The 24,246-nt window shown below is 39.0% G+C and overlaps 1 long non-coding RNA gene across 1 annotated transcript; it reads right to left on the minus strand.

The window, feature by feature from the left end:
• Positions 1-6,764: 6,764 nt before the first annotated feature.
• LOC127127477 (uncharacterized) lies at positions 6,765-7,439 on the minus strand. The gene is made up of 3 exons (XR_007805357.1): positions 7,263-7,439; positions 7,060-7,155; positions 6,765-6,963 (listed from the first exon to the last, which is right to left on the minus strand). It is a non-coding gene; the product is annotated as an uncharacterized LOC127127477 (long non-coding RNA).
• Between the last annotated feature and the right edge of the window lie 16,807 nt (positions 7,440-24,246).

Here is a 24,246-nt window from a genome sequence, read left to right on the forward strand (position 1 = left end):
TTTCCTCGATCCTTCCAGTATCTTTAGCATTGGTGTAAGATCCTAATTTTGACCCTAAGATCCCTCATGACATCATGTTATTGCACAAGTGCATTGCTTCAAGGATCATAGCATGTTTGGCTCCTTAACCCTAGGGTTGGGACTTGTGTGAGTGGTTTAAGACCATCAAGCATGCTTGTATTGTATATTATTGCTTTTATTATTATGATTATATATGTCAATGGTCCACAAAGCATGAAAATGGTCCACAAAGATCCTAATCATCATATATGTCTCCCAAGTATCTAAATTTACCAATTTGATCAAGATAACCCAAAAGGCTTGAGGATTGTTTCCCAAGGAAACCCTAATTCAAATGTGCTTTGACTGTGCCTTGCCCATGAAGCAACCTCAACCTATGATCAAATTTAACTAAGGTAAGTTCTTTAATTCATAATTTTATTTATATATGAGTCTATTTTAGAGTCCTCAATCATTTATTCATCAATATTGGAAGTTTGGCCTTGAAAAGTTGACCAGTCAAGTCATATGACTAAGCTGAGCACCATTGAGATATAACTTTTGATGTGTTTGTCAAATGAAGATTCCCCCAAGAGAAAAACTGTTCTTAAGAACCATATGAACAACTTTCATGTTCATAAAAATTACATTTCAAACTTGGAAGGTCATCATTCATTTCAAAACATTATAGGTCATTTTGACTAAAACCCTAATTTTGGGTCAACTTACCAAGGACATAACTTCCTTAATACTTATGATTTTGAGGTGAGACAAAATGCATTGGAAATATTGAGATGTCTACTTAAACTTTTATTTTTGAATAAATTTCATAATCCTAAAATAAATACATGTGATAATACAAAACATTATAGGTCACATTGGACCTAATTCATTGAATTTGAAAAAGTACCCAACTTCAAGTTCCCATAACTTTGTCATAGAAAATCCAAATGATTCAAACTTTGAGTCTAAATTGATCACCTTGAAAATATATAGAACTTTGATGTTGGAGGTTTTTCTATTTGAAGCTTTCATCAAGAAAACAGAAGGGCTTGATTAGGCTTACTTTTGGTGAAAAATTTCAAAGGTGACTTAAACATGTTTTGTACCTAAATTTTCACAGCCAATTTTCATTAATTTACAAATGCCAAATGAATTTTTTCCCAATATAAATTTTGTTCCTTATTTCAAGGGCTTTCCAACCATTACTTACATTACCTTTTTGGACTTACCATTCATGAGTTTCGAAGAGCTCTTCATTTAGGTACATTTTGGTTTTTCATGATGAAATTTGTGTATGCAAGCCAGTTTCCTCCAAAACGCACGTCTAATTCCATTCCAAATGAACTCAACATGGTTTTGCACCCATCATTAGGCCTCACATGCGCCTGTACAGGCTCATGCATATCCATTTTCAAATGCCATGCACACGAGGGAAGCATGATGCACAACCAATCTCAACTATAAATAAACACTCCTTCTCATTCATTCATCAACCTTTTGGAGATCTGAAACGCTGCAGCATTGAAACCATAGCCATACCAAAGGAATTTTTCAAAAAAATTTCTCACTTTCGAGCTTGAAATTCAACATCATTAGTTGATCTTCAAAGCTTAATTCCTTAGCCTATCATCTCCACTGCATCCCTAGAGTAAAGATGAGCCAAGATATTGAAGGTTTCGTGGCTTGGAGAGCTTCAATTCAGAGGTATAACTTTAAACTTTTTGGATCTAGAACTTGCAATTCAATGTAGTATTCTCTTGTTTCTGTGGTTTTCTGAAGTCCTCACACTTGAGGCAAGCCAATGGTGGTTTCAATTTTCCATTTCATGCATTTTCAGTTTGAACACCATGATCTTCCACTTCACATTTCTCTTAACATAGGAAGAGTGAGGAAGATCCATAGATACAGTGATGATCTCCATCACACGAGCTTCAATTTCATGTCCTTACTTTCCATTTTTGTTAAACTTTTTTTCTCTACAATTTGTGGCCGGATTCCGTTGGCTCGCCGGAGAAGACGGTGGTTTCCACCACCACCACGACGTGTCTTGCTTCCCAGCCCTTGGATCTGGATGCCACGTTTTAATCTCATTCATCCATTATGCTTACTTTGTTTAATTCAAAATGTTGCGCGCTTGACTTGGTCGCACCGTGTTCTCCATGATCTGAGCCATTCAGCCTTGCCATAACAATTATTGAATCTCATCCAGTGGCTGCGCATTTTTTCATTATTTCTATTTTCTTTTATTTTCAGTTAATTCAATTGATTTTCAAAAATTCATAAAAAATTTATTTGAAGTCATAAAAATATGAGACCAACTCCAAAAATTTTCTTGAAAAATCTATTTTCATATTTTGATTTTTAATTATTTTTGTGACTTCATTTAATATTTTTTGTGAATTATTTGGTTTTTAATAAGTTTTAATTCATTTTAAAATACTTTCTGACTTTTGAAAAATCCAAAAATATTTTCCTAGCATTTGTGGATCATGATAAATCAATGAAAAATAGTCTCATCAATTTCTTATTTGGTTTGAGATTTATTTGAGATTTTAATCCATTTTGTGCTATTTTTAATTGTTTTTAATTGTTTTTAAATACTTTCTGATTTCCAAAATTGTTGAGAAAATTAGTCAAAGCTTGTTTACCATGTTAGACCTATGAGAATTTAATTGGACTTGTTGAAGTTGATTTGAATTGAATTTGAGGTTTGACCTTATTTGATTATTTTTTATTTGCATTTTATTTTAATTCAAAAAATACCACAAAATCTCATTGACTTGTTGACTTGTTATCTTCATTTCTTTTATGTTTTGGTATTGATTGATGATGATTTGATTCACATTGGATCAATTGGACTTGATACTTGTCTTCTTTTCCATTCCCTTTCTTCTTCATCCCATTCTTTTCATCATTGGCCAATGAGTTAATGTCTTATGGTTGGTCTTGACAAATGAGAGGTTTAACCTTATTTGATCCAAACCAAACTCAACTTGATCCATGATCAAGTGAGTTGGTTTGTGTCCAAGATAGGTTGCTTCTTGGTCAAGCAAATAACCTAAAGTCCATACAAGACCCTTCCCCTTTTGTTTTAGCATGGCAAGTTTATGGAGCTTGGCTTACTAGTCATGATCTCTAACTTGTGTTTCTTTGCCTATATTTTTATTGACCGGCCTCAGATAGGTGTGACTACTACACTAGTCCACTTACGATTGCTTAACATATCGCTACATTGTCTTATGACAAGCTAACATAACTTCACTAATTACTAACTTTAATTTGAGCATTTAATTTCTTGCCCTTTACTTTTAATGCCATTTATTTCTTGCTCATTTATTCATATTGCTTTTCCCTTTGCTCACTTGAGCACATATTTTATGTTTATTCCATTTTTATTTTGCTCATTTGAGCCCATTATTGTATATAAATATATTGTTATCTTGTGTTTGCTTTGTGTTTGTTTTGGGTGAACCAAATGCAAAAAGGAGAAAGGAATTAGAATTAGGACTTACCTATGCTTAAAGGAGTTCAAGAGCAACTAGGCCTCATGCCTTTAGAATGCTAAATTTTTTGAAGAGCAACTAGGCCTCATGTCTTTAGAATGCTAAAATTTAAAGTTGATCTCAAAGGACTTCTCATCCAAACTTATCCTTTGTCCATTCCCCTTATTGTGTTTTGTGAACTTTTTGATGTTTGCTCTTGTGTGATAGGGATTCCATCTTGAGATTGTGAAAAGAGGACCATTGTCACGAGTAGCCAAGTTAAGAGACAAGCCAAAATGGAGATCCTAGGAGCTTGAGTTCAATTTTTTTGATTGCTTGCTTATGTGCTAAGTCCAAAGGAAAGGAACATCTTGAATCATCTTTATGATTCCAAGAAAAGGAACTCCAAGGGTTTATCTTTCCTCTCTTATCTTTGTATGCTTTAGGACTAGCCCTTCTCTTCTTCTCCCAACTCTAACCAAGCCAAAAATCTTTTTTCTAAACTTTGACTTTGTTTTTTAGAAACCTAGGCCTTAAGCCTTTGACTTTTCAAACTTTTTTCATAAATACTCATTGTGAATGAACTTTAATCCAACTTTGACTTCATTTTGTAAATAAATCTAACATGTGAATATAACTCACTTCAAGTTGTTTTTTGTGGTTCCAATGGCCACCTTGTTAAAACTTTTCAAAAACATTAGTCATAGGTTTGAGTTATCATAGTGGTTGATGTAAATCTCACCTCATCCTTAGTGGTTGGATTATAAGCCTTCCATGCTTATTATAGGGTTAACCCCTCACTAGCATGTTGAAGCCTTCCTCACATGGTGGATTGTTGGTTTAGGTTGAGTTTTCTCCCTTTGATAACAAAATACCTTAAGGCTTTTGATCAAACCAATTCACCAATCTTTGAGATTTTTACCCCGAACTACGAGGTTTTGATCCCACCTTTGTGATGGTACATATGCAATGGGTTCATCCATTAAAACAACAAAAATTTGTAAATATAATCTATTCTTCTCTCACCCCCCCCCCCCCAATATTTTGTACAAATATTTTCACAAATACCAACCTAAAACACATATTTGCAAAAAGGGTTCCCTTAGAGTACTAAGGATGTTTTGGATGCGTAAAACCTTCCTCTTTCATAACCAACCCCCTTACCTAGATCTCTGACATTTTTATTATTTTTTGATTTGAAAAACTTCTTACTTGGCTTTTGTTCGCTTTTTAGCCTTTCCTTTGGACAAATAAAAGTGCGGTAGCGACTCGAATTGTATGTTGACTTTTGTTTTAGTCAATAAACCTAAAGGTAACGAAAACCCCGCTACAGAAAAGTGGCGACTCTGCTGGGGATTACAATATCTCTAGTGGGTTTAGCCTACTTTTTGCTTATGTGTGTTGTGTGTTTATATTTGTTTGTGACATATTTTTTGTGCAAATTTGGGATAAATGTATTGTTTGTAATGTATGAATTGCTTGATATATTAAATGCTTGTATGCTTGATGGTTTCTTGTGAGATGAGTTCTATACCCGAACTCGAGTACACTTATGATAGGAGAATGGCATAGTCTTGTTGACTTGTATGGAGTTAGTCCTTAACAAGTTAACTTGCAAGCCAATTCACTTGGTGGAGGTCTTGTTGGGATCAATAATGTCACACAGGTAGTCGTGGTTAGGCATTACTCTTTCCAATATAAACCTTAGAAGCCAAGGACCTTAGATGCCTAGCCCATCTTGGCCTATTTTAGGACATAGTGCGAAGGTCATTCAAGTGTAAGACTTGAGGCGATTGTTACGCGATACTACACTCATAAGAGTCCCTCTTGAGAATATTTTTGGAGGACGAGTAGTCGTTTTATCCGATAATATTCGAAAGATGATATGATGACTATGGGAACCTTTTTAGAACATGATTTTCAGGTTTAACCATAGTACACTCCCGTTGGATGGTTCTTAACCAAGACCCCATGCTCGTGACTCTCAGCAAACCCTTGATTTTCGGTTGATCTATTCTCGTATATTCTCAATATCAATGGAACTTGGGTGTTTATAAGGTGTAAACCATAATCTACCAAAATGGATGATTGATATTGATGATGACTTGAGCCATCCCATGACCTTTGTGTGGTGTGACTTGATTGATCCTTGAGTGTGTTTGTTGCATCCATGCGTTCATGCATTCATTCGCATTCATGACATCAACAATAGAGTTTTTTCAAGGAACTTAAGAGGTCTATTTGCAAATTTTCAGACATGGATAAGCAAAGAAGGAATACGAAGAAGTACAGTTTCAGACAACCCGATTTGAAAGAGTTAAGGAGTTTGACATCTTATGTATTAGAGAATTTGGAGTTCAAAGCTCGCCATGGGAAGCTTCTGTCTATTCTTTCTACTAAGGTGGATGAGGGTCTGATGAGTGTGTTGGTGCAGTTCTACGATCCTCTTTATCGATGCTTCACTTTCCGGATTTCCAGCTTTTACCTACACTTGAGGAGTATGCTTATCATGTGGGTATACCTATTCTTGAGAAGTTTCCATTCTGTGGTTTGGAGAAGATTATGCCGTCTCAAGAGATTGCTGATATGCTTCATGTAGATGTCACTACGCCAAATAAGGGAAAAGAGGGCGCTTATTTTGGCCTATAACAGCGCTTTTAAGCGCCCTCTAAAGTGGCGCTGGCATAGGTAAAGACAGCGCTTTGTTTTCCTGGAGAAAGCGCTGTCTAAAGTGGCCCTTTAAGGGCCACATTATAGTGCGCTTTCAGAAAAAAGCGCCCTCTGGAGTGGTCCATAAAGGGACACCTTAGAGGGCGCTTTCAGGAAAAAGCGCCCTCTAAAGTTGTCAATGTAAAGTGTTTAGAGGGCGCTTTCAGGAAAAAGCGCCCTCTAAAGTTGTCAATGTAAAGTGTTTAGAGGGCGCTTTCAGGAAAAAGCGCCCTCTAAAGTTGTCAATGTAAAGTGTTTAGAGGGCGTTTTCTGGACAAAGCGCCCTCTAAAGTTGTCAATGTAAAGTGTTTAGAGGGCGCTTCCTACAAAAAGCGCCCTCTAAAGTGTTAGTTATTTTAAAAAAAATTGTTTGAAAAACAGTGGATATTTAATTGGTAACCTGTTCGCATGCTGCAAAAGTGTAAAATTCATATTGATTTTATCCTTTAATCCAATGTTATACACCATTAATCCATTGATATATACAACATGAATCCATTTATATACAACATTAATCCTCCATATATACAACATTAATATATGATTCTTTGATCAACAATATACAACAACATATTCATGATTTAGTAAAAGTACAACAACAATATACAACATATATACAACAACAGCATACAACAACAACATTCCATACATATATGTACAACAATATACAACCTAGCTATATGATTCTTTGATCAACAATGAATTGACACAATTCATCCTTCATTTCATCCAAATTTGCTCTTGAGTAAGATTTGTATTCCTCAAAGTACTACAATTAAGAGAATAAAACATATTCATGATTTAGTAACAAATTAGATGAAATATCCGATAATATTAAAATAAACCCTAAGTTATTATTCCATACCATTTTTGGGATGTCTATACGATTCAACGCAATGATGTCTCTCATAAATCTCAATACAAAAAATCCGCAATCGACCGAATTATTTTGCTGAGGACACTACACAGAAAAACAAACAATATATATATAGTTAATTTCTTACAAACACTATTATAAGCAAAAAAACAAACACTATTATAAGCAAAAATAAGATACTTAATATATACCTGAACTCTGATCCAGGTAATGTCCTTCCTATTGCGGTAATTCTTTTTCGTTCTAAATTTTATTATTGCCCTAACAAAATAAAAACGTATATTGAGATCAATCTGACAGACATAATTAAATATACAAATACACACGAATATTTAGGGGAATTTCACTTACGCGTCAACCGTCTTCTTCATATTCGGATATTTACTCCAATCACCTGATAAAGAATCGAGATAATACACTATTAGTCTCGAAAGATCCATAGCAACCAACACCCAGTGACCACTGTAAAATAAAACAAAAATTTAGATGAATGAAAATTTTCTACGTAAAAGATATACATAGATTAGAATGAAATTATTAGAAAGAAAATCTAACCCGTTGCCAGAATTAAACGGTAAAAAATACAAACTGGGTGTAGTATTATCGCCGGCCGCCATGAATCTATCGACTAGATCATTCTTTACGGATGTTGGATTTTTCGTTATTAACGTTGCGTTGATACGGGAAGCAGCAATAAAATTGAAACGGTTACACAATTCATTTTCCCGCATCAATGTTACATACATATACCTTAAATAGAAACATAATAAACATTAGACTACTCATTGAAATGTGTAAATAAATTGTTCAACTAAGTAAATTATAGATTGATCGGAGTACCATATGTATGTATGAATGACAGCGATGCCCAATTCGGTGTGTTCAAAAAGTTGTTGGAAGTCCTCCTTTCCAATTATTTCGAAATGAGCAGCTCCGAAAACACCTTCATCAAAATCTATAGTACGAATGGCCCCGTGCATAATATCGGACTCATCCACCATTTTCTCAAGACGCATCATAATTTGAGATTTTGTCCCGGACGTCGTTGGAATATCCTTAGCAGCGCTTTTCAACTTTCGACCGGGAACCTAAAAATTCATATAAAATAAATCATGACTTTTTGTGATGCAACAGAATCGTTGCGTATATAATTCAATGAGTATATATATTTGTACCTCTTTTTGAGATGCAACCGACTCGATGCGTCTTGAAATCCCTTTACCAACTTTATGTGTGGGTCTTGTAGGAGTCTAACATTACCATGTAATAAGGATTGATTAAATATCACAATTGTAGCTGAATTGAAATGTGAATACTAAATATTCATAATCATTTAGAACATATATACCTCGGCATCAGGGAAAATTAGATCTGACGGCCAACCAACAAAGGATCCGACTGCATCTCGCATCAACGTTGTCTCTGAAACAACGTCAGGTAATGGTAGAACGGCGTCCGTATCTAATACAAGGTCAACCGAAACTTTCATAAATCCCACCGGGAGGGGATTATGGTGAAGTAATTCACCCGAAGTATTGTGCACTTTTCCCTTGCCAACCATGCGATAAGTTGGTGACGATAGATACAGCTGACAAGGTGAAATGCCCTAAACCAATAATAAATGTTATTGTTAACGTGTATATGTGTCAAGTAAAAAAGTGCTATTTTAATTTCATAATAACATATATAATTACCTCGGGAAATTTCGGTTGACAATTGATACTAGCTCGATCACTAGTATCTTTTGCCTCGGAGGCGCACCTTTCCTCTCTATACCTTGCATTCTTGATTTGCAGTTGGAGTACTTGTGCCCTTAACTCCGCCAAGGTCTCCATCACCTCTTTGTTGGTAGGATTTTTTGTTTTTGGTTTTTTATAAAATGACGACGGAGTCACACCAAAACCCTTACCCCTCACACGACCGGAATACTCAGGAACATTTAGTACTCGACTAAGTACGCTCCTGCAATCCTGGACCTCGGTTGAAGGTACGGTTTGGGATAAAGTCTCCTGAAATATTATTAGAGGAGATTAAAAATGAATTATATGTCTAACAAAATTTTCGATATAATTAAAGAAATAATATTACATATACTTACACATTCGTCATAAACATTTTGGACCGCTTCAACGACAACCCCATCCTTCCCAACCCGAGCAGCCTTCCATAATACGTGCTCCGGAAGAGATGTTGCGTCACTTTTCTCCTCGGCTAGCTACACATTGAATTAGATTATAAGATCATCAATTATAACATATTGTGACAATGTATAAGCTCATAGCATTTGAATATACTCACAATTCTTTGTTGTAACCGTGCATAACCCGTACGCCCTTTTTTGTACGGATACGCGGGTTTTGATGCCCTTTTCCTATTTTTGTCGCTTACTTCCTGGATAAAAAAGTTTAAGGCATATTAGAACCAAGTAACTTAACAATTGTATAATACCATAATTAATAGACATTACATGGAATTTTTCGTTTCTTCGTTTGGCGACAAAGTTATCCCATTCATCGGCTGAAATAATCTCGGCATACTTCATTGGCCGTTCTCCTTCAACAAATTTTCCTTCCTCATCCTTGAGAAATTTGTTGCACAAAAAGGATCGAAATCCTCGGAGTCTTTTTCCGGCCAATTGAATACAATATTTTTGCCGGCTTTCATCGATGTGAAAGGATCTCTAAAAAACATACACATGGAGTGTGTTATTATAAAGTAATATTATAACAATATATGGTCAACAAATAGTCAAAAAAAAAACATATAACAATATATGGTAAGTACCTGTATCTCCGACCATATTTTTTCTTTGCCAACCTTCAAGTCCGGACTTCTCCAATTATCACATGTAATCGGAATATGTTGTCGAACAAGGAAACCAATGTAACTTGCCAACATTGAACCGTTAGGCTCAATTAGTTGGTCTTCAGCACTCCAATGCACTTCAAATTTTACACCCTTGTCTCTTGCACGAATGATTGACTTCATAACAGTCAATCCTCGTTTGATTTCTTTTTCAACATTGTTACGTGATCCATTCTTGTCATGGGTATCGTCTTGGTTAGCCATTTTATCTGTAATATAGAAATGATTCAATAAGACCCAAGTAAGACAATGATTCAATACGTGAACACATTCATATACCTTCCATTTCTCTCATGTTACAACAATCTAAACTCTTTTTTTTTTTATCATTATTGAATACAAACTCACACACACCTACTGCATGCAAAAGACCAATGCAAACTTATGGTGTTTGGAACATGAACAAACTTGCATCCATAATCATCAAACTTCCAAGCACAAGCTCAAACACACTTCAAATGATATCAGTTTTCAATCAGAAATAAAAAACTCAGTTTGCCCTAAACAACATTAATCAACATAATGCACAAAATGTAAAACTAAGTTTAGAAAATGCCATAATCAAACACATGAAGAAAGTAAACGGTAACGATGGAGAAGAGAAATACCTTCAAGGTGACGGTAACGATGGAGAAGAAAGTGAACAGTGACGGTGAACGTGAACTCAGTGAACGTGAACGCAGCAGCAGAAAAAGGCGACAGCGACGATGACGGTGAGGGAGGGAGAACGAACGGAGGACGAGCGTAATTGCAGTAGAGAGTAATCGCAGTAGAGAGAAAACCCAGTTACGTAAACGAAATAGCTTATAGAGAGGGAAAATAAAGAGACATGCAATATATGTTATAATTTTAATGTTTACTAAAGGGGACCTTAGAGGGCGCTTTTGTAAAAAAAGCGCCCTCTAAAGGGGTCCTAAGAGGGCGCTTCTGTAAGCGCTCTCTAAGGCTTTCCAAAAGCGCCTTCTAAACTGGAAATGTACATGGACTTAGAGAGCGCTTTTTTAAAAGCGCCCTCTAAGGGTAACCTTAGAGGGCGCTTTAACTAAAGCACCCTCTATTGTTGTCCCTCCATTTCCTCATTATTTTTTTTTGGCTTCACTTTAGAGGGCGCTTTGTTACAAAAGCGCCCTCTAAAGGGGGCCTTAGAGGGCGCTTCTGAAAGCGCTCTCTAAGGATTTCCAAAAGCGCCTTATAAATTGGAAATGTACATGGACATAGAGAGCGCTTTTTCAAAAGCGCCCTCTAAGGTTACCCTTAGAGGGCGCTTTCAATAAAGCGTCCTCTATTGGTGTCCCTCCATTTCCTCATTATTTTTTCGCTTCACTTTAGAGTGCGCTTTGTGACAAAAGCGCCCTCTAAAGTGCGCTGTCTATTCCAATAGTATGCTCCTTATTTTTTCTCTTCACTTTAGAGTGCGCTTTTGTAATAAAGCGCCCTCTAAGGGGCGCTGTCTATTCCAGTTTTTGGCGTAGTGTGTATCTGACATTGTTGCTAATATGACTACCAAAGGTGGAATTCAAGGTCTCCCGGCTGATTTTCTGGTTGCCAAAGCTACTTTATTTGGGAAGGCCATGAGTAAGGAAGCTTTTGAAGCCATATTTGTACTCCTCATCTATGGACTAGTGTTATTTCCCAACATCGACAACTTTGTGGATGTGAACGCTATTAGGATTTTCTCTTCTCTTAATCCCGTTCCGACTCTATTGGGTGACACTTATTTCTCTTTGCATATGAGGAATAAAAAGGGTGGTGGTTCCATTGTGTGATGTCTGCCTTTGTTGTACAAGTGGTTTGTTTTGCACTTACCTCAGACGCTTTCCTTCAAGGAGAACAAGGGATGTCTATGGTGGTCCGCGAGACTTATGTCTCTCACTAATGATGATATATCTTGGTATAATCGTGTTTATGATGGCGTTTAGATTATTGACTCTTGTGGTGAGTTCTCCAATGTACCTCTTCTTGGTACGTGTGGTGGAATTAACTATAACCCTGCTTTGACTCGCCGTCAACTTGGGTTCCCCTTAAAGGATAAACCTAACAATATTTCGTTGGAAGGCTTATTCTTTCAAGAGGGTAAAGATCCCCAAAACTTGAAGGATAGGATGGTCCGCACCTGGCGCAAGGTTCATAGGAAAGGGAGGATTGAGCTTGGTCCGAAGAATTATGTCGCTTTGGAACCTTACACCTCTTGGGTAAGGAAGAGAGCTCTCGAGTACCGCATGCCGTACGAGTATCCGAGACCTACCCCTATGGTTATGGTTGGGCCTTTAACCCTCCCTAATCAAGGAGTAGAGGAGTTGAGAGATGAAGACCGGTCACGTGCATGGGTTCGTGAGCGTGGGGAGCTTCTTTAGCAGCTCAAGGATAAGGATGCAATGATAGAGTTTCTAGAGCATCAGGTTATCGATGAACCAGATGATGTGGTTACTTCTCTTCTTCCTCACTCGTCTAGGTTTTGGAAGAGGGAGTATGATCAGCTCGCTAAGGAGAAGGCCGACATGGAAGTAGCTTATGAGAGAGAGGTGAAGAGGCTTCGTGCAACTTATCTTCCGATCTCGAAGGCTTTGGACAATTTCTTCTAGGATTCCATAGGATGTTTATTCTCCTTTTCTCTTATATTGTATTTGGTTACCAAAACTGTACTACTTCTTTGGTGTAAAAAGTTTCCAAATATTATTGCTATGAGTATTCCATATATGTCTTAAAAGTTCAATATTTTTCAAACATTTGCAAATAGATCCCTATAAAGTTCCTCTGATAAAAACAAATCATATGCACAAGCATTGCATGCATCATATGCATAATCAGGTTTTGTTCCAAGCTCTTGATTAGTGGTCTAACTCTTTGCTCTTCATTTATTTTGAAGACAAGCTGATGCACCGGTATAACACCAGAGCAAATCATCCGAAGATAATGGAACATCTCGAGCAGGAGAACAGGGACCTAAAGGAAGAGATCCCTAGACTGACTGCCATGATGGAGTCAGTTCTGGCCGCACAAAGTCAAGCTTCAGCAACACATGCAACTCCTCCCGCAAGGACGGTCATTTCCGAGGTAGCTACTTCAACAGTGCCTGCTGCAACAGCCCACTTCGCTCCTGCTATGCCAGCTAGATTCCCTTGGGGAATGCCATCCAACTTCATACCAGAGGGCTTCGCTCCCACTCTTGCTTTTATGTCGGCATCTAGCCCGGTCCTTTCTGTGCCACCTCTCGTTGTGCATACTCTCCCTCGTGTGGAAGACACCATTTATCATTCCGAGCCATCTGAGGGCCCAGACGTATATGAGAAAATCGACGAGATGAAAGATCAATTCCTTGAGCTGCGCAAGGAACTGAAGACTTTGAGGGGTAAGGACCTCTTTGGGAAAAGTGCTGCTAAGTTGTGCTTGGTGCCCAACGTTAAAATCCCTGTTAAATTCAAAGTGCCTGACTTTGAGAAGTACAAGGGAAATACATGTCCACTCAGCCATCTTGTGATGTATGCTCGCAAGATGTCAACGGAAACCGACAACAATCAACTGCTGATTCACTACTTTCAGGATAGCCTGACAGGTGCTACGCTCCGGTGGTATATGGGGATGGAGAGTGCAAGCATCCGCACTTTGAACGATCTTGGCGAGGCCTTTTTAAAGCAGTATAAATATAATGTGGACATGGCTCCAGACAGGGACCGGTTGAGGGCAATGTCCCAGAAAGAGAAGGAGACCTTCAAGGAATACGCCCAGAGATGACGAGAACTGGCAACTCAGATAGTGCCACCCTTGGAGGAGAATGAGATGACAAAGATCTTCCTAAAGACTTTGAGCTCTTTCTATTACGAGCGCATGATTGCTAGTGCTCCCTCGGACTTCACTAAAATGGTGAATATGGGGATGAGGCTAGAAGAGGGGGTCCATGAAGGACGCTTGTCTCGTGATGATGGTTCCTCAGTGAAGAAGTATGGAGGGTTTGCTAGGAAGAAGGAAGGGGAGAATCATGTTGTGGCTCATATAGCACCTTCTTTCAGAGAAGTTCAACAATAACCACAACAACAACATCGTCAACAATAACAGGCTTACCAGCCTCACAATAATAACAACACCAACACCAGCAATTATGAGAGGAAGAGGGTAACTTTTGACCCGATTCTGATGATGTATGTTGAACTCTATCCTTCCTTAATTGATAGGAAGTTGATAACTCCGCGTGATCCTCCTGCTGTGCCAGCCAATCCCCAATGGTGGTACAATCCCGAACCTCACTGTGTGTATCATTCCGGTGCTCCCAGACATGACGTGGAGAATTGCTTTCCATTGAAGACCAAGGTGCAAGACCTTGTGAGGAGTGGGATACTGTTCTTTGAGGACGTAGGCCCAAATGTGAAGAAGAACCCATTGCCCATTTCCTAAGCATGGGAAGGCAGCTGTTAATATGGTTCAGGGGTGCCCTAGAAAATATAAAGTCCTTTATGTGAATGACATAAGGCAATCCTTGGTAGAGATGCATAAGCTGTTGTGTGAACACAACCATTATGAGCATGATCATGATAGGTGCCATGTGTGCACTATCAATGAGAGAGGATGTCGTCATGTGAGAAAGGACATCCAAGAGATGATAGATCAAGGGATGGTTGAGATACTTCAGAATCGTAATGAGGATGAAGTCGATGTTATCACTCCCGTGTTTAAAATTCCTGATTATGTTGTTATCAAATACGATGGCAGTAAGAAGAAAGTATCGCCAACTCTTGTGATCAAGCCAGCGGGACCTATCCCGTATGTGTTAGACAAAGCGGTCTCGTACCGATATAATGCAGTCATGTTGGAAGATGGAAAGGAGGTGCCTTTGCCCTCAACCTTTGTTGTGAGCATTTTTGACGTTAGTGGAGTGACCCGTAGTGGTCGTGTTTTCTCGGCTCAGCCGAAATCCCACGAAGACATTGTGAAGAAAGCTGTTGTTAATCCTGCCAGTCCCGTGGGGACTTCCTCTTCAAATAATTCTATTCCTGTTGTGAAGGGTGTTGACCCTGTTGTTGTGAAATCCAATAATGCTCCTATCCTTGTTGGTCAGTCTGGCATTTTGAGAGAGGATGGTGATGAGATGCTAAGGCTCATCAAAAGGAGTGAGTATAATGTTGTGGATCAGTTGTTACAAACTCCATCAAAGATATATGTCTTATCTTTGTTGATGAATTCAGAGCCACACCGTGAAGCGTTGCAAAGGGTGTTGAACGTGGCATACGTGGATCACGATGTCACAATTTTGCAGTTTGATAACATTGTTGCAAATATAACGACATGCAACAATTTGAGCTTCTGTGATGCTGATCTTCCCGAGGAGGGAAAATACCACAATTTGGCTTTACATATATCCATGAACTGTAAAGACGATGCCTTGTCCAATGTGTCGGTGGATACAAGGTCATCACTCAATTTATTTCCAAAATCCACTCTTGCCAAACTTTCATATTAGGGGCCTCCCATGAGGCAGAGTGGAGTGGTAGTGAAAGCGTTTGATGGATCGCGTAAAACTGTGATTTGCGAATTAGAACTCCCAATCAAGATTGGACCTAGTGATTTCCATATCACTTTCCAGGTCATGGATATTCATCCGTCATATAGTTGTTTGCATGGTAGACCATGGATTCACGAGGCAGGCGCGGTGACATCCACCCTGCACCAAAAGTTGAAGTTCGTGAAGAACAAGAAGTTGGTGGTGATAGGGGGAGAGAAGGCTCTCTTGGTCAGCCATGTATCTTTCTTTTCCTGTATTGATGCTGAGGATGAGGTTGGGACTCTGTTCCAAGCCTTGCCTATTGCGGAGCCTTCTAGGAAAGGACTTTCTTCATTTGTCTCCTATAATGATGAGAAGTTGGCCATTGAGCATGGTGCAACTACTGGTTTTGGGAAAATGATCAGGTTAAAAGACAACAAGTCTCGGGCTGGCATAGGGTACTCTTCTGGTGTTTCCAATGATCTTGTGTTGTTCCAGAATGGAGGTTTCATCCATACCGTTGAAGATCAGGAAGCTGTTGCCATCGTTGAAGAAGATGAAGAGGAAGACCTTGGCAACTTTGTCATACCCGGAGGAATCTGCAATAATTGGGTCACTGTTGATGTTCCAACAGTTGTCCATAAGTCAACGTAATGTGTTCATTTTAATTAAAAACCCTTCTCCCATGCCAAAAGGAGAAGTGAAGACATTGTTGGCATAACTTGGTTAATACAATGATATTCATTCAATAATCACATGTTAAATGTTTGTTTTCCAAATTATTTTTCCTTTTTGCTTTTTGCATGAAACTGATGATCACCATAAAACCTTAAAAAGAGAATAAAATCAATTTTTCATCTGCATAATAATTTTCCTTGTTCGAATTCTGAAATCTCTTTTATACTCAAAATCATTATGCAGGTTAATGAAACCCATTGAACACAATGATCCAACACCATCTCCCAATTTTGAGTTCCCTGTATTTGAGGCAGAAGAAGATGATGTTGAAGAGATTCCTGATGAGATTACCCGTCTGCTTGAGCACGGGGAGAAGATCATTCAGGCGCATCTTGAGAATCTGGAAACAGTCAACTTGGGGTCTGAAGACTGCATTCGTGAAGTGAAGATTGGGGCACTCCTGGAAGAATTTGTTAAGAAGGGGTTGATTGAGTTTCTACGAGAATATGTCGACGTCTTTTCCTGGTCGTATGAAGACATGCCTGGTCTAGATACTGATATCGTGCAACATTTCTTGCCGTTGAAGCCTGAGTGTGTGCCTGTGAAGCAAAAGCTCAGAGGGACTCATCCTGATATGGCAGTGAAGATTAAAGAAGAAGTTCAGAAGCAAATTGATGCGGGGCTTCTGGTGACTTCTACATATCCTCAATGGGTGGCCAATATTGTGCCTGTGCCTAAGAAAGATGGAAAAGTCCGAATGTGTGTGGATTTCCGTGACATGAATAAAGCTAGTATGAAATATGATTTTCCTCTACCACACATTGATATGTTGGTAGACAATACAGCTAAATTCAATGTCTTTTCATTTATGGACGGATTTTCTGGTTATAATCAGATTAAAATGGCACCCGAGGATATGGAGAAGACAACATTCATCACACCTTGGGGAACATTCTGTTATCGAATGATGCCCTTCGGTTTGAAGAACGCCGAAGCCATGTATCAACGTGCTATGACTACCTTGTTTCATGATATGATGCATAAAGAGATTGAGTTGTATGTCGATGATATGATTACGAAGTCGAAAACGGAAGTTGAGCATGTAGAACATTGTTGAAGCTTTTCCAGCATTTGAGGAAGTACAAACTCCGCTTGAATCCAAACAAGTGTACATTTGGAGTCCTTTCCGGCAAGTTATTGGGCTTTATTGTCAGTGAGAGAGGTATTAAAGTTGATCCTGCCAAGGTCAAAGCGATACAAGAGATGCATGCGCCCAAAACTGAGAAGTAAGTCTGAGGTTTTCTTGGCCGCTTGAATTACATTTCGAGATTTATATCCCACATGACTGCCACATGTGCGCCTATATTCAAGCTCCTCCAGAAAGATCAACGTCATGATTGGACCGAGGATTTCCAAAAGGCCTTCGATAGTATCAAGGAGTACCTGTCCGAGCCTCCGATTCTGTCTCCGCCTGTTGAAGGGAGACCATTGATTATGTACTTAATTGTGCTTGATGATTCCATGGGTTGTGTCCTTGGTCAGCAAGATGAATCAGGAAAGAAAGAATATGCAATATACTACTTGAGTAAGAAGTTCACTGACTGTGAGTCTCGGTACTAAATGCTTGAGAAGACATGTTGTGCTTTGGCTTGGGCTGCTAAGCGCTTACGCCAGTATATGTTGAACGATATAACTTGGTTGATATCCAAAATGGATCCAATCAAGTATATCTTTGAGAAGCCTGCTTTAACTGGGAGGATTGCCCGTTGGCAGATGTTGTTGTCTGAGTATGATATTGAGTATCGAGCTCAAACAGCTATTAAAGGTAGTATCTTGGCTGACCATTTGGCGCATCAACCAATTGAAGATTATCAGTCTGTGCAATACGACTTCCCTGATGAGGAGATTCTATATTTGAAGATGAAAGATTGTGATGAGCCTATACTCGATGAAGGGCCAGAGCCTGGTTCCCGATGGGGTATGGTGTTCGATGGTGTTGTCAATCAATATGGAAATGGTATTGGGGTAATGATTATTACTCCTTAAGGCACACATTTTCCTTTTACAACAAGGCTAACTTTCAAATGCACGAATAATATGGTAGAGTATGAGGCTTGTATTATGGGTTTAAAAGAATGTATTGATCTTAGGATCAAACATCTTTATGTTTATGGTGATTCGGCCCTTGTTGTTAATCAGATTAAGGGTGAATGGGAGACGAATCAGCCTGGCCTTATCCCGTACAGAGATTATGCGAGGAGGATTTTCAACTTTCTTTACCAAGGTTGACTTCCATCATATTCCTCGAGATGAGAATCGGATGGCGGATGCTCTCGCTACGCTTGCTTCAATGATTGTAGTAAAGTATTGAAATGAAGTCCCGAATACTACTGTGATGCGCTTGGAGAAACCGGCTCATGTGTTTGCAATTGAAGAGGTAAAAGATGATAAACCATGGTACTATGATATCAAGTGTTTTCTTCAGAATAAGACTTACCCGTCTAGGGCATCTGTTAAGGATAAGAAGATTTTGAGGAGATTATCTGGCAACTTCTACCTTAATGGTGATGTGCTTTATAAGAGGACTTTTGACATGGTTCTGCTCAGATGCGTGGATAGACACGAAGCAGACTTGTTGATGACTGAAGTGCATGAAGGTTCATTTGGTACTCATTCCAATGGACATGTTATGGCAAGGAAGATGTTGAGACCAAGCTACTATTGGCTGACAATGGAGTCTGACTGCTGCAAATATGTGAAGAAATGCCACAAGTGTCAGATTTATGCGGATAAGATTCATGTTCCCCCGACACTTCTGAATGTTATTTCCTCACCATGGCCTTTCTCCATATGGGGAATTGACATGATTGACATGATTGAACCTAAGGCGTCGAACGGTCACCGTTTTATTCTCGTAGCCATTGATTACTTCACCAAGTGGGTTGAAGCGGCATCGTACGCAAATGTGACCAGGCAGGTGGTCGTGAGGTTTATCAAGAACCAACTTATATGCCGATATGGTGTGCCAGACAAGACCATTATTGATAATGGATCTAACTTGAACAACAAGATGATGAAAGATCTGTGTAGTGAGTTCAAGATTGCACACCATAATTCTTCTCCCTATAGACCTAAGATGAATGGGGTTGTTGAAGCTGCTAACAAGAACATCAAGAAGATTATTTAGAAGATGGTTGTTACGTACAAAGATTGGCATGAGATGCTGCCATTTGCTTTGCATGGCTATCGTACATCTGTTCGCACTTCAACAGGGGTAACCCATTTCTCTCTTGTGTATGGCATGGAGGTTGTGCTCCCTGTAGAGGTTGAGATCCCATCAATGAGAGTCTTGATGGAAGCCAAGTTGACTGAGGCTGAATGGGTCCAGAGTCGTTATGACCAGCTGAATCGGATTGGAGAAAAGAGATTAATTGCCATGTGTCATGGCCAGTTATATCAGCAAAGGATGAAGAAAGCCTTTGATAAGAAGGTCAAGCCTCGTGTATTCCGAGAAGGTGACCTCGTGCTCAAGAAAGTGTTGTCTTTCGCGCCCGATTCTAGGGGCAAGTAGACTCCAAACCATAAAGGTCCATACATTGTTAAGAGAGCCTTTTCAGGTGGTGCTTTGTTACTTACAACTATGGATGGGGAGGATTTCACTCGTCCTGTGAATTCAGATGTAGTCAAGAAATACTTCGCCTAAAAATAAAAACAGAATAGCTCGCTAATTTGAAGACCCGAAAGGGTGACTTAGGCAAAAATGAGCGTCTCGGTGGATTGAAAACCTGAAAGGGCGGTCCAGGAAAAAGTTAGAGACATGAAAAAATGAATAAATATATCCCGCTAGATTGAGTACCTCACCCTGGGGCAATCTAGGCAAAAATTAGGGATTTGGCAAGTAATTGCATCCTGACAAGACTTTGTTCTACAACCGTCGTCTGTCAAAGATTCTCGCCTAGTCATCATCAACTGAGGCTTCGAATACAGTGGATTCAGAGTTGGTGGAGAAACGGTCATTATGTTCAATGTAGCCCTTTTTCCATGTATATCACCAATTTCAAATTTGTAAAGATCCATGGAGTCTCGCCATTTGCGGACTACCATTCTATTAAATAAATTTGAGCCTTTTATCCAATTCTTTGTACTCTTATTTGTTTCTGTTTAACAAATATTTGCATGTTTTTAATCGATGAATATCATTGTTTTAAACAAATAAAGTTTGTATAAACTATTTTAAACAAAATGAACATTCACGATGACTGAAAGGATAAGTGGAACGTCCTCAGTGCTTTCCCAGAGATAGTATGATTACCAAAAGGAAAGACATTTATTCATATTCTGGCATTCTTATGTCCTCTTCATCATTATTCTGGTTGTCTCCCCAGCGAGCGTAGAAAGAATAGTGCGTCATCAGCTTTCCAGAATGTCTGCTCTGAGAAGTTCTCTTTGATGGCAGTGGATTGATCTATCTTATTGGATTGCTTTCTCCTAGCAAAGTTTGTGGATGTTCATCTAACGCATTTCCGGATGGTTTGTTTGTGCATACATGCGTGTTCCCCCCGTGGAGTCTTAGCAATCCGTGTTTGGTCGCATGGTTGATCTGTGGTTGATCCCATTCTGTTCCAGTTTTGGCCTTTATCTTTTAGAGACTTGTATCCCTCTATATCAGGCACTAGCATTTGTGTTTTATCAATTATATGGTTGTCATCACTTATGTGAATTGACCTAAAATCCCTTATAGATTGATAAAAGTTGATATGCTATTCTACTCATAAGAACTTTGTCTTTCCCCGACATGAGTAGAATTCCCTAGTGGAGCAGGCATGTGCTCCCTACAGAGCTATCTTCCCAGATAATTGTCTCCTCAGTAGGAAGTTGCCTAGAGCAATTGATGAAGTGCTTGTTTCCTTTTTATCCCTAGCATGTCGCTTGTTGACAAAGGATTCATTTCCGATTTCCTTAGCCAGGGTAGTCCCTTCGAGAATATTTGTAGCTTGACCACGGTAGGGTTACCAGATCAGAGTTTGATGTTTGTATCCCCTTTGGGTCTGAAGGTTTATTTTAGCATTGAGGTTGGTGTTGAAGATGTTTATTTCCTTCCCTAGTAGGGAAAAATGTTATTCCTCCCCTTAGCAGAAGTTCCTCTCCAACAGGTAGAAGGGAGTCTTTTGATTGATGTGCATCTGGTTGGTAGTTGTTCCCCACGGAGTTTCACATTATTCCTTGATAAGTTCCCCAGTAGAATTTTCTTCTTTGGCGGATCTTATCGTCGTTAGTAACCACCTATCCCTGAGAGAGTCGATGGAAACTCCCCGACAAATTCTTTGCATCTTCCTTTTGTCAGGATTGTTTGCTCCTGGAAGACTTCTCATGTGCAGAGTGTTATCTCCTGCAGTTGGAAGCTTTGACTTTGCTTATCCCCGACTGTGGTTAAAGACTTCCCTTTGTTTTTTCTTCTTCCAGAGATAGTCCCTATCAGAGTTTGAGTTCTCTGTTTGATCATCTTCTTTCGCTGCTCCTGAATACATCTTCTTTGTATCCTTAGCGAGTGTAGCTTTTGGGATGGGGTTTGATATCCTTGATGATTTATTTTCATCATTCTCGTGTTGTTCCCAATCCGAGTTCTCCAGTAGGCTTCGCCCTTCTAGTCGAGACGATTGTGCTGGGTGTTCGTTTGTGATTCTCGGACTTGTTTGTGTTAGATATGTCTGTTTGTCATCATTAATCATATGCAAATCATGCATATACATGCATAATCATAGCATTCAGATATTCATGGTTGCATTCTTTTCCATATATCCTTGCTTGTTATCTCTTGCTATTGGTGAAATATTCTTCCCCAAGAAGATGTTAGTGTCTGATCTCTCCATATAGAGTCAGCCCCATAGGGAGAAAGTGTCTATCTTTCCTTTTTTATTCCCCATTGAGTTATGCCTCGTGGATGATTATTGTTTCAGTTTCCTCCCCAGTTGTGTACTGGGATGGAATTACTCCCCTGAGTTATATCCTCATCGGGTTGAATCTTGTTTGATTGTGTCTGTCTAGTTTGTTCCTAGATTGATTCCTCTCTTGGTATTCCCTACAGTTCCCTGTGGTTTAGTTGTTCAATTGCTCAGTAACCAGTAATTGTCCATCTTTTCCCTAGTGAACTTCTGTGGCCTTCTACCCAGTAACCGGTAGTTGTAAGTCCTATCTTTGTGGTTTTCTACCCAGTAACTAGTAGATGTAATCCCCTCTTTGTTGGTTATCTTTACCCAGTAACCGGTATTGATATTCCTTCATTTTTGAGTATACCACCCAGTAACCGGTGATATATCTCTTGGATAATTGCTTGTGTCAGGCAGTTTCTCCCTTGCGAGTCATCTTTCATTTACCCTTGATTGGTATGATTGTTTCTCCATCCTGATTGGTCATTATTTTATGCCCAGTAACCGGTATCCCGATGTCCTTTCTTTTCAGTCGATTTATCCTTTATTAACCCAATAAATGGTTATGGATAATCTTCCATGCGAGCATATTATCTACGTTATGACGGTAATAGATAATATATCTCATGCGCTCTTCAGTCGAAATCTTTTTCTTCCCCAGTCGAGTAAGATTCATATTTCCTTGTGGAATCGAATGTCCATCCTGTAAGTCGAGTTTGCTTTTTCAGCCCTCCTTTCGGATGATGAGTGTCTTGGATATGTTCCCAATTCACGCCTGGTAGGTCACCTATTATATGCCCAGTAACCGGTATCCCTGGTGTTCCTTCCTTCTGCTCCCTATTATGACTTTTTGTCCCCTGTGGAGTCATATTTTTCCTGAGTCGAGATGTGCCTTTTGAGTCCTCCTCAGATGCTTCAGATGATTGATATCTCTCACCCTTATACCGGTCTTAGATATTCTTTCTCCCTGAGCGTGTTGTTCTCTCACCCAGTAACCGGTGTTTTGATAACATGTCTCTCTTTGAGTTTATTACCCCGTAACCAGTAATATCTCGTTGTTTCTTCCTCAACTGATTCCTTTGTGGACATCCTCGTCTGAGCCCGGATTTTTATCCTATGTGTCCTTTTGTGGATAGTTCTGCTGTATTGGCGTATTCCCCAATACATGCATCTTTGCGTTAGCTCGAGTCTTTCCATTGATTTATTTTCGTGAAATCCCTTCATGTCTCCCAGCAAGTGTTCAAGTCATGACCTGCTCACGCATTTTCACCTTATTTCCCCAGAGTCTCTGTCTCCCTAGTGAGTGTGTTACTCCTATGGACCTTCAGTTTCTCCTGATTTCTTTCCTTCGTGGCAATTATTCACCATGAAGATTTTATTTTGCATGCATACATTTGCAACATGAGGGCTCTTAGGGACCAAAATTCGTCTCTTTGTTATTATTTAAACCCATTGTATCTCGTAGAGACGAAGATTTTAACCTTCATATCTCCGGCTAGAATGACCTTAAATAGGGGCATCTGTAAGACCCTAATTTTGACCCTAAGATCCCTCATGGCATCATGTTATTGCACAAGTGCATTGCTTCAAGGATCATAGCATATTTGGCTCCTTAACCCTAGGGTTGGGACTTGTGTGAGTGGTTTGAGACCACCAAGCATGTTTGTATTGTATATTATTACTTTTCTTATTATGATTACTAACAAAAAGCACAAAAATATGTCACTAACTCTTTTTGTTTTGAAGCTTAAGTGATCATGTGCTCCAATGCTTCTAGGAGGCTCTTAAGCCTAATGAAATGGCCAGATGAAGATGAAGAAAATCATGACAATGGTCCACAAATCTCCTAATAATCATATATGCCTCCCAAGTATCTCAATTTACCAATTTTATCAAGATAACCCAAAAGGCTTGAGGATTGTTTCCCAAGGAAACCCTAATTCATTTATGCTTTGACTGTGACTTGCCCATGAAGCAACCTCAACCTATGATCAAATTTAGCTAAGGGAAGTTCTTTCATTCATAATTTTATGCATATATGAGTATATTTGAGAGTCCTCAATCATTTATTCATCAAGATTGGAAGTTTGGCCTTGAAAAGTTGACCAGTCAAGTCATCTGACTAAGCTGAGCACCATTGAGATATAACTTTTGATGTTTTTGTCAACTTAAGATGACCCTAAGATAAAGAATGTTCTTAAGACCCATATGAACAACTTTCATGTTCATAAA

The sequence above is a fragment of the Lathyrus oleraceus genome, chromosome 1, assembly GCF_024323335.1.
Source record: "Lathyrus oleraceus cultivar Zhongwan6 chromosome 1, CAAS_Psat_ZW6_1.0, whole genome shotgun sequence".
Lineage (NCBI taxonomy): Eukaryota > Viridiplantae > Streptophyta > Magnoliopsida > Fabales > Fabaceae > Lathyrus > Lathyrus oleraceus.